Here is a 12,412-nt window from a genome sequence, read left to right as displayed (position 1 = left end):
GTACTTGACGCTGAGACACATTAAAGATGCCAACCACCTCTGCAGTGGATCTGGTCTTCAGCCACTTGATAATCCAGGCTTTGATAGCAGGGTGAATTTTTGGCATGTTGTCAGAGCTCAAGTTGCAGTTCAAGTGAAGGTCTTGGGTGCTGGGTTTCTTTTTATATACACACACTAATTAACCAATCATTTACTGAGCACATGTGAGGATATAAACTAGGATTAGGTGTATTATATGACCAAACTTTTGTCTTGCCAAAATCTGACCATTCTGTGTCCATTAACTGATCAATATTTATGCATTGATGCCAATTTATTTTCTTAACCTAAACCACATTTCGGAGGGTTTCAGCTTTGAAAAGAATAATTTATACAACCAATGAGTGAGTTTAACGTCAGGTTATAAGCTTTTATTTGCATTACATGGATAAGCGACATGACTTCTGTCAGGGAGTGTATAGTTACATGGTAAATAAAGACACAGCCAGAATAAAGTCTTTTATTTGAAATAAAACAAAACACACTTTTACTTTTTTATTTTAAAATCACAAACACAGTTATAGTCACCTAACTGTGCGCGTTTCGAGCACACAAGTGCTCTTAGTCTCAGTTAGTCTCTTAGTCTATTGAGACTAAGAGCACTTGTGTGTTTGAAATGCGTACAGTTTATACAGGTACTCTCCTTCCGGTATATCCGGTTTTTGTATGTCTTATAGCCTATTTCTATTTTAAATGAATACTATTAAAGTTTAGTAATTTTTTCTCTTGGAGCTGGATTCCCTTTTTTCAACATGTGCATCTCTAGGCGTCTGGCAGAGACGCGAATCCGTGTTCAAGATTTCCTGGACTCATAAAGAAATTCATCTAAACAGTGAGCTGAATATATATTTTTTTCTATATTTACCTAATGCCCATTCCACTGAAGCCCTCATCTTCTAAAATAAAAAAAACTACAATATTCCTCACCTGCTCCGTCATTCTGTCTCACACTGTTATCAATATCTGGGGATAAACAGTTTTCAACCTGGTCAGTGCCAAGATGCGACTGTCCAGGCTGAGAACCACTGGTGAATGAGCTGCTGCGAGTGCTGCATCAGTGACTAGTGGTGACATCATCGAAGTTACTGTCAGTCACTGAGGCTGCACTCCCAACCCATCTGAACTGCGGTGACCTCAGTGAGATCTCTGCTATCACCGTAAGAAAGTCTGACAGTGCAGATGTGAGTTCACTGGAAGAATGTCACTGGTTCGGCAATTTCCTCTGCTATCGCTTTCAGTATCCTCAGATGTAATTCATCTGGACCAGGAGATTTAAATTCATTTAAAGTAGCTAAGTGTTCCTGCACCATCTCTGTTAATGGATAGTTTGGATTCTTTTATTCTTTCAATGGAGGGTGCTTGATGAGCGGCATGTGACATGCCGCAGCAGCAGGGCGCAGGAGCGCCGCTCATCCAGCACCCTCCATTCATGTCACTACAAGCCTCAGGAGTGCTGCCCGCACGGGTCATCCAGCTATACACAGCCCCACTACGGATGTCACAGCCTCTGTGTGCCACTATCGCTTTGCATTACAAAACAGCATATTCCCAGCCTGTTCCAGGTTAAGCGACAGCTTATATACCAAGGGACTTGCCCTCCTACCCTATGCCTGCCACCTACATATGTATCCTAGCGTGCACCCCATGAATAAGGCCCGGGAGGGTCGAAACGTTGGGTTTCTATCTGCACTTTTTGTTTCCTTTTTGTGGCAACCTGTTTTGTGAACACAATAAACTTGTTATACAGTTAGGGCCAGAAATATTTGGACAGTGACACAAGTTTTGTTATTTTAGCTGTTTACAAAAACATGTTCAGAAATACAATTATATATATAATATTGGCTGAAAGTGCACACTGCCAGCTGCAATATGATAGTTTCCACATCCAAATCGGAGAAAGGGTTTAGGAATCATAGCTCTGTAATGCATAGCGTCCTCTTTTTCAAGGGACCAAAAGTAATTGGACAATGGACTCTAAGGGCTGCAATTAAATCTGAAGGCGTCTCCCTCGTTAACCTGTAATCAATGAAGTAGTTAAAAGGTCAGGGGTGGATTCCAGGTATGTGGTTTTGCATTTGGAAGCTGTTGCTGTGAGCAGACAACATGCGGTCAAAGGAACTCTCAATTGAGGTGAAGCAGAACATCCTGAGGCTGAAAAAAAAGAAAAAATCCATCAGAGAGATAGCAGACATGCTTGGAGTAGCAAAATCAACAGTTGGGTACATTCTGAGAAAAAAGGAATTGACTGGTGAGCTTGGGAACTCAAAAAGGCCTGGGCGTCCACGGATGACAACAGTGGTGGATGATCGCCGCATACTTAATTTGGTGAAGAAGAACCCGTTCACAACATCAACTGAAGTCCAGAACACTCTCAGTGAAGTAGGTGTATCTGTCTCTAAGTCAACAGTAAAGAGAAGACTCCATGACAGTAAATACAAAGGGTTCACATCTAGATGCAAACCATTCATCAATACCAAAAATAGACAGGCCAGAGTTAAATTTGCAGAAAAACACCTCAAGAAGCCAGCTCAGTTCTGGAAAAGTATTCTATGGACAGATGAGACAAAGATCAACCTGTACCAGAATGATGGGAAGAAAAAAGTTTGGAGAAGAAAGGGAACGGCACATGATCCAAGGCACACCACATCCTCTGTAAAACATGGTGGAGGCAACGTGATGGCATGGGCATGCATGGCTTTCAATGGCACTGGGTCACTTGTGTTTATTGATGACATAAGAGCAGACAAGAGTAGCCGGATGAATTCTGAAGTGTACCGGGATATACTTTCAGCCCAGATTCAGCCAAATGCTGCAAAGTTGATTGGACGGCGCTTCATAGTACAGATGGACAATGACCCCAAGCATACAGCCAAAGCTACCCAGGAGTTCATGAGTGCCAAAAAGTGGAACATTCTGCAATGGCCAAGTCAATCTCCAGATCTAAACCCAATTGAGCATGCATTTCACTTGCTCAAATCCAGACTTAAGACGGAAAGACCCACAAACAAGCAAGACCTGAAGGCTGCGGCTGTAAAGGCCTGGCAAAGCATTAAGAAGGAGGAAACCCAGCGTTTGGTGATGTCCATGGGTTCCAGACTTAAGGCAGTGATTGCCTCCAAAGGATTTGCAACAAAATATTGAAAATAAAAATATTTTGTTTGGGTTATGTTTATTTGTCCAATTACTTTTGACCTCCTAAAATGTGGAGTGTTTGTAAAGAAATGTGTACAATTCCTACATTTTCTATCAGATATTTTTGTTCAACCCTTCAAATTAAACGTTACAATCTGCACTTGAATTCTGTTGTAGAGGTTTCATTTCAAATCCAATGTGGTGGCATGCAGAGCCCAACTCGCGAAAATTGTGTCACTGTCCAAATATTTCTGGCCCTAACTGTATATTTGCATCATACCAGCTTCAAGTGTGCGGTAATTTTTGATATTGGACTGTTTTGGACCACACCGTCTGTTTTACCAGCACCTACTTACCTCTGTCCTGAGTGCACACCATTATTTCCTTTTTGTTTTTTATTTCCACTTCTGATAGCATGGTTCTCAAAAGAATTAATTAGTTGCATAGATTCGCTATGAAATTAATTTTTGGGATAAATTCACTGAAGCTGGTGATTTTGAACTTGAAAAGATTCACTCATCTTTCATATATTATTATCACAGTAAACAGAAATATGATGTAGAGGTGGGCTGTGTTTAGTAGTCTTGGGTCGTTAACTACCCTCTTGTAAAATAGACATCACTCTTCCGCAGTAAACTATATCATTTATGAGTCCATTAATGGAGCATCTTATATTTCATGTAGGCTTTTAGTTTTAATTGGGTGTTTTTTTGGGAAACTTTATAGTGTTCAAATAGCAGTTCTATTAAGCTGTATGCAGGAGTCATGTATAGGAAGATCAATTATGTTACAACTTAATAACGGCATGCACAGCATTATTATGTCTTCCTTGTCACCTCTTCAAAGCAACAAACTGCTTTCGGATTTGTAGATGGTATGTGATTTTAATTAAGTGCTTCTGAAAGTGTAATTCTTGAAATGTGCCCTATTATTAAAGAATCAATGCATATCTGGATTCAAATTAACATATTTCTCCGTTCGTTAGTCAGTGAAAATCTATAGAATTAGGGAAAACAAGTTTGAGTTCATTCAATTATACTGTTGACTTTTCATGACCGTACTTTGAAATTGAAGTCAAGTGATTCATAACGCCAATAGTAATAACTTGACTTAGCAATTATTTAATTGCATTTTCCTGTAATCTGGCATATTATATGAGTGCAACAACTAAGTTCACGATAAGTAGTTGCTATTAAGTTTAGAATTTGTTTGTTGGGTCTATATTATTTTTATTTAAGTTGAAGGAAGAAACCACTTTAGAAAAACTCACAATGTTTTTAAAATTATAATCTTAGACCTAATTGTGGGTACATTAGTAGAATTAGACATAACCTGTTTAGTAGGTATTTTATTTTTTACACTTATACTTATTAAAGAAAAACTTTGGGAGATCTTTTGTTCCTTTACAATACAGCAACATGGTTTGATTAAAAATATTCCAGTGGTTAGTTTCTACAGTTCCTATGAAAACATGTGTGACTCTTTGGTTACAGACTACAAATTACAACATATCCAGTGTAGGCTGATCTTACAGCCATACTCACCTTCACCTATTTGCTTCCTTTTGGTTTCAAGAACATATCTATCATGACTATTTCAGTTCTCTGGAAAAAATCATATCTAAAATTAATTTCTAGCCCTGATATCACATTGAAAATTGAATGAATGAATGAATGAATAACTCCTTAAACGAAAATGTAAAAAATAACTAAAGAAAATATCTTTTTAATATCACAATCATGTTATCTGAGGAGGTAATCACTATTTTACATTAAAATGTCAGCTGCCTTGCTACACTGACCAAAACCCAGGGCCGGGAAGAGGGATAGGCAGGGAACCTGCCTAGGGTTCTACCTCTTGCCTAACTGAGTGGAGCGCATTTTGTGGAAAAAAATTCCAACATCGCTGAATGCCTGTGGCCACCTGTCACTTTCCATCAGCCCCAGAGATTTAGCACAATAATGGTTGGGTAGCGGGCATAGAGGGGAGAAGTGTTAGTCACTGACACCGCTCACCCCTCACTGTATTTGCGCTCCGGCCAATGCTCCTTCCCCACACTCAATTGTATTTGCGTTTCTAAGACGCAAATACAATTGATGTCAGTGCTACCAGAGACAGAAGCAGATGAGATGTAATCAACATCATGCTTTGATTAGGAGAATATAAGGTTTATTTGTTTTGATTCTATCATTTTCCTAAAGAATGGTGGCTATTATACCTATTGCCTATGGGGACATTCCAAGAAGTGCTGGCTATGGGAAGCTAAGGAGTTGTTTATGGGAATACAAGAAAAGCTGTGGGGACATCACAAGAGGAGGCTGGAAATGGGGACATTACAAGAGCTTCTGTCTATGAGGACACTACAAGAGAGATACAAAAGCGTGTATATACTGTACTAGCTGAAGAGCCCGGCATTGCCTGGGCATAGAAAATATCTGTGGTTAGTTATTAGTGTTGAGCATTCCGATACCGCAAGTATCGGGTATCGGCCGATACTTGCGGTATCGGAATTCCGATACCGAGATCCGATACTTTTGTGATATCGGGTATCGGTATCGGATCAATAGGGATGTGTAAAATAAAGAATTAAAATAAAAAATATTGATATGCTCACCTCTCCGGCGGCCCCTGGACATCATGCTGCTAACTGGGAGGCTTCTTTGTTTAAAATGCGCGCCTTTAGAACCTGGGAATGACATCCCGGGTTCTGATTGGTCGCGTGCCGCCCATGTGACCGGCACGCGACCAATCAGAAGCCGCGACGTCATTCTCATTCACAAAAACTCCTAATTCTAGGAATTGAGGACCTGCGAATGACGTCACGGCTTCTGATTGGTCGCGTGCCGGTCACATGGGCGGCACGCGACCAATCAGAACCCGGAACGTCATTCCCAGGTCCTAAAGGCGCGCATTTTAAACAAAGAAGCCTCCCGGTTAGCAGCATGATGTCCAGGGGCCGCCGGAGAGGTGAGCATATCAATATTTTTTATTTTAATTTTTTATTTTACACATCCCTATGGATCCCAGGGCCTGAAGGAGAGTTTCCTCTCCTTCAGACCCTGGGAACCATGAGAATACCTTCCGATACTTGATGTCCCATTGACTTGTATTGGTATCGGATATCGGTATCGGCGATATCCGATATTTTTCGGGTATCGGCCGATACTATCCGATACCGATACTTTCAAGTATCGGACGGTATCGCTCAACACTATTAGTTATAGCACCTCACTTCTCTTATTTTCCCATCACGCCTCTCATTTTCCCCCTCACATCTCTCATTTTCTCCCTTACACCTCTCATTTTTCCCCTCACTCCTCTTATTTTCCCCGTCACTCCTCTCATTCCCCACTAACACTTGTGATTTTGACCTCACATCTGTCATTTTCCAATCACTCCACTATTTTCCCTCACTCCTCTCATTTTGCACTCAGAGCTTTTCATTTTCACCTCACACCCCTCATTTTCACCTCACACCTCTCATTTCCCCCTCAGTATATACATGTTTGTCATCTCCCTTATATATAGTATACAGTAGAGTTGAGCAACTTTTACTTTTTTAGGATCGAGTCGGGTTTTGCAAAACCCAACTTTGTCAAAAGTCGGGTCGGGTGAAATCGTCCGATTATATCAAAAAGTCGGTGGCCGACCGAAACACAAAACCCAATGCAAGTCAATGGGGAATCAAAGTCGGCAGTGATTGGAGGACAGGAAAACACCTACAGTGCCCATTTTAATGCCTAAAACATCAATTCATATTTCTTAAGCTTGTAAATCTTAATATACTTTATAATAATAGTTAGGCATTGAAAACGGGGGGTCATTTGGCTAAAGTTGTGGGGGGAGGTAGGGCTGGCTCAAGATTTTCGTGGGCCCAGGAAACACGGAATACCTCACGGTGGTGGAGCAGGGAGAAGTAAGTATTTCAACTTTGCAAGTGCTGTGATCCTGTGCAAGCAGGGGGGGCCCACTAGTTGGCACAGGCAGAGGGCCCCTCATAGTATGGTGGTGTTTGACGGCGGGTGGCACCTCCCACTGCCAGAGACACTTTTGCATACTATGAGGGGCCCTGTGCCAGTGCCAACGAGTATGCCCACCCACCTGATGAAGGAACCTGCACTTTCATCTGCACCTTCCTCTTTGTCCCCGTGTAAGGTGGTATAGTATGCAGGAAGGGGTACCTGACTTTCAGCAGGGTCAGATTCTGGCTGTGTAGAATGCAAGGGGAATGTAGTGGTCTGGGTCAATGTACCAGCAGACTCATCTAGCAGTGGCTGGGCAATGGGCAGGATGCGGAGGAAACACAGATATAGGCCCAAAATAAAAAAGTAGGCTAAAAGCAGTTCAAAATTTGTAACAGGACTAAACATGTGGCATTGCTTTGTTCAGTGGAGGACAATTGTAACGAGTGGCGCAGACACAGTTAGTACACCCAAAATAAAAAAGTAGGCTAAATGCAGTTCAAAATTGGTAACAGGACTAAACAGGCGTGTAGCTTTGTTCAGTGGAGGACAATTGTAATGAGTGGCGCAGACACAGTTAGTAGGCCCAAAATAAAAAAGTAGGCTAAATTCAGTAAAAAATTGGTAACAGGACTAAACAGGCGGCACAGCTTTGTTAAGTGGAGGACAATTGTAATGAGTGGCGCAGACACAGGTAGTAGGCCCAAATACAAATGTAGGCTAAAAGCAGTTCAAATTTGGTAACAGGACTAAACAGGCGGCAATGCTTTGTTCAGTGGAGGACAATTGTAATGTGTGGCGCAGAAACAGTTAGTAGGCCCAAAATAAAAAAGTAGGCTAAATTCAGTTAAAAATTGGTAACAGGACTAAACAGGCGGCACAGCTTTGTTAAGTGGAGGACAATTGTAATGAGTGGCGCAGACACAGGTAGTAGGCCCAAATACAAATGTAGGCTAAAAGCAGTTCAAATTTGGTAACAGGACTAAGCAGGCGGCAATGCTTTGTTCAGTGGAGGACAATTGTAATGAGTGGCGCAGACACAGGTAGTAGGCCCAAATACAAATGTAGGCTAAAAGCAGTTCAAATTTGGTAACAGGACTAAACAGGCGGCAGTGCTTTGTTCAGTGGAGGACAATTGTAATGTGTGGCGCAGACACAGTTAGTAGGCCCAAAATAAAAAAGTAGGCTAAATTCAGTAAAAAATTGGTAACAGGACTAAACAGGCGGCACAGCTTTGTTAAGTGGAGGACAATTGTAATGAGTGGCGCAGACACAGGTAGTAGGCCCAAATACAAATGTAGGCTAAAAGCAGTTAAAATTTGGTAACAGGACTAAACAGGCGGCAATGCTTTGTTCAGTGGAGGACAATTGTAATGAGTGGTGCAGACACAGGTAGTAGGCCCAAATACAAATGTAGGCTAAAAGCAGTTCAAATTTGGTAACAGGACTAAATAGGCGGCAGTGCTTTGTTCAGTGGGGGACAATTGTAATGTGTGGCGCAGACACAGTTAGTAAGCCCAAAATAAAAAAGTAGGCTAAATTCAGTAAAAAATTGGTAACAGGACTAAACAGGCGGCACAGCTTTGTTAAGTGGAGGACAATTGTAATGAGTGGCGCAGACACAGGTAGTAGGCCCAAATACAAATGTAGGCTAAAAGCAGTTCAAATTTGGTAACAGGACTAAACAGGCGGCAATGCTTTGTTCAGTGGAGGACAACTGTAATGAATGGCGCAAACACAGTGAGTAGGCCCAAAATAAAAAAGTAGGCTAAATGCAGTTCAAAATTGGTAACAGGACTAAACAGGCGGCATTGCTTTGTTCTGTGGAGGACAATTGTAATGAGTGGCGCAGACACAATTAGTAGGCCCAAAATAAAATGTAGGCTAAATTCAGTTCAAAATTGGTAACAGGACTAAACAAGCAGCATAGCTTTGTTAAGTGGAGGACAAATGTAATGAGTGGCGCAGACGCAGTTAGTAGGCCCAAAATAAAAAAGGCTAAATGCAGTTCAAAATTGGTAACAGGACTAAACAGGCGGCACAGCTTTGTTAAGTGGAGGACAATTGTAATGAGTGGGGCAGACAGTGATAGTAGGCCCAAATACAAAAGTAGGCTAAAAGCAGTTTAAAATTGGTAACAGGACTAAACAGTCAGCATAGCTTTGTTAAGTGGAGGACAATTGTAATGAGTGGCACAGAGACAGGTAGTAGGCCCAAAATAAAAAAGTAGGCTAAATGCAGTTCAAAATTGGTAACACGACTAAACAGGCGGCATAGCTTTGTTCTGTGGAGGACAATTATAATGAGTGGCGCAGACACAATTAGTAGGCCCAAAATACAAAAGTAGGCTAAAAGAAGTTCAAAATTTGTAACAGGACTAAACAGGCGGCATAGCTAGCTAATGGGGTGGGCTCCTCTGCTGAGTAGCAGACAGTGCTAGTAGGCGCAAAGTATTAACTGGTCTAAATGGAGGCCAGGGCCCCTGTATATTTTAACTATCATCTATCATTTCAACAAATTTGTATTGGCAGTGCCATTGAAGGATTTAACAGCACAGACTACACACTGGTGGAGCAGTTAGAGGTAAGTTTTGCAAGTGGTTTAGCACTGCTCGAGCTGGGGGGCAACACTCTCTCATGGGTGTCGGTACTGGCACAGGGCCCCTCATATTACGACGGTGTGTCTGACGTTGGTTGTGCACCACCACCGTCAGAGACACTTCATTGTACTATGAGGGGCCCTGTGCCAGTGCCATTTCCCAAGAATGGGTGCACCTACCTGTCCAGGCAAATGGCACTCGCACGGGTGCTTGCGCCAGGTGGTGAACACAGCCCTGTGGGGGAGTCAGCCCATTTAGGGAGGTATAAAAATGGCCTGTGGTGGACATTCAGCATCTGCAAATGGAGAAATTGGAGAAGTCAGTAAGAGGAGGCCAAAAGCAAGACATTTTTCAGGCAAGCTACGTGTCAGCAGGAGAATGTGGGGCAAAATAAGTGGAAATCCAAGATTGGTTCATTTTAATGAAGGTTAGACCAACAACATTCTGGGTAGCCAGACGTGTCCTTTTTTCGGTCAGTATTGAACCAGCAGCACTGAAGACTCTTTCTGATAGCACACTAGAAGCAGGGCAAGCGAGCTCCTGTAATGCATATTCTGCCAATTCAGGCCAGGTGTCTATTTTAAATGCCCAGTAATCAAAGGGGAATGACCTGTGAGGGAGAACATCGATAAGGGAGGAAAAGTAGTTTGTAACCATACCGGACAAATGCTGTCTCCTGTGACTTTGATTCGATGAAGCACTACCTGTCATGTCAGCGGTCATTGCGAAATCACTCCACAACCTGGTCATAAAACCCCTCTGTCCAATGCCACTTCGGATTTGTGCACCTCTAATACCTCTGTCATGTTGCCCCCTACGGCTCGTGTGAAAACCATCACCGCCGCTGTGTGCTGGGAATGCCTGAACCAAATGGTCTACAAGAGTTGCTTGTTTGGTAGCCAATATTTGCTCAAGGTTCTCATGTGGCATGATATTTTGTAATTTTCCTTTAAATCGTGGATCCAGGAGGCAGGCTAACCAGTAATCGTCATTGGTCATCATTTTGATAATGCGGGGGTCCCTTTTTAGGATACGCAAGGCATACTCAGCCATGTGGGCCAATGTTCCAGGTGTCAATTCACTGCTTGTGCTGGGTTGAGGAGCACTTTCTTGCAAAAACCCTGTACCTGACCTTGCAATGCCACCAGTTTCTATTGCCCCCTGAGAAGAATCCTCCTCCCTTAAATATTCATCCCCATCATCCTCCTCCTCCTCTTCATCCGCCACCTCGTCCAGGAGAGTTCCCTGAGCAGACAATGGCTGACTGTCATCAAGGCTTTCCTCCTCCTTGGCTGCAGATGCCAGCTCCTTAATGTGCGTCAAACTTTGCATCAGCAGACGCATTAGTGGGATGCTCATGCTTATGATGGCGTCGTCTGCATTTACCAGCCGTGTGCATTCCTCAAAACACTGAAGGACTTGACAGAGGTCTTGGAGCTTCGACCACTGCGCACCAGAAAATTCCATGTCTGCCATCCAACTGCCTGCCTGTGTATGTGTATCCTCCCACAAATTAATTACAGCACGCCTCTGTTCGCACAGCCTCTGAAGCATGTGCAGTGTGGAGTTCCATCTTGTTGCAACGTCGATTATTAGGCAGTGCTGGGGAAGATTCAGTGATCGCTGATGGTTCAGCATACGGCTGGAGTGTACGGGCGACCGGCGGATGTGCGAGCAAAGTCTTCGCACCTTCAGGAGCAGGGCTGGTAACTCCGGATAATTTTTGAGGAAGCACTGCACCACCAGGTTTAAGGTGTGAGCCAGGCAAGGTATGTGTTTAAGTTCTGAAAGGGCTATGGCAGCTGTTGTGAGTTCTGTTATTGAACTCCCTCCTGTGGTCATGAATGGTATTTCGGCGAGTTCTGTCCATGGACTCCCTCTGGTGGCTGTGAGTGGAGCTGCTGCTTCTGAGGTTCCTTCCACAGGTGACGTAGTTTATTCTTTGGCTGGCTGCTCTATTTAACTCCACTCAGATCGTTACTCCATGCCAGCTGTCAATGTTCTTGTACTGGTTCAGTTCGCTCTTGGATCTTTCTGGTGACCTGTATACGCCAGCAGAAGCTAAGTCCCTGCTAGTTAATTATTTGTTCATTGTTTCCTTGTCCAGCTGGCTATCATGATTTTTCCTTGCTAGCTGGAAGCTCTGGGATGCAGAGTGGCACCTCCGCACAGTGAGTCGGGTGGGTGGTTCAGGACACAGGTGTAGATATGGACATACAAGGTCTGTCCTCACTGCAAGGGTACAAAACATTCAAGATTTTGTGGTTCAGAATCTGATGTTAGAGCCTAGAATTCCAATTCCTGATTTGTTTTCTGGAGATAGATCTAAGTTCCTGAATTTCAAAAATAATTGTAAACTGTTTCTAGCTTTGAAACCCCGCCACTCTGGTGACCCCGTTCAACAAGTAAAAATCATTATTTCTTTTTTGTGCGGTGACCCTCAAGACTGGGCATTTTCCCTTGCGCCAGGAGATCCTGCACTGCGTGATGTAGATTTGTTTTTTCTGGCGCTTGGATTGCTTTATGATGAACCAAATTCAGTGGATCAGGCAGAGAAAATCTTGCTGGCTTTGTCTCAGGGTCAGGATGAAGCGGAGGTGTACTGTCAGAAGTTTAGAAAGTGGTCTGTGCTTACTTAGTGGAATGAGTGTGCCCTGGCGGCAATTTTCAGAAAGGGTCT

This window comes from Ranitomeya imitator, chromosome 5, assembly GCF_032444005.1.
Source record: "Ranitomeya imitator isolate aRanImi1 chromosome 5, aRanImi1.pri, whole genome shotgun sequence".
In the NCBI taxonomy this organism is placed as follows: domain Eukaryota; kingdom Metazoa; phylum Chordata; class Amphibia; order Anura; family Dendrobatidae; genus Ranitomeya; species Ranitomeya imitator.
The sequence above is the reverse complement of the archived record's forward strand: the minus strand, read 5'-3'. Positions refer to the sequence as shown.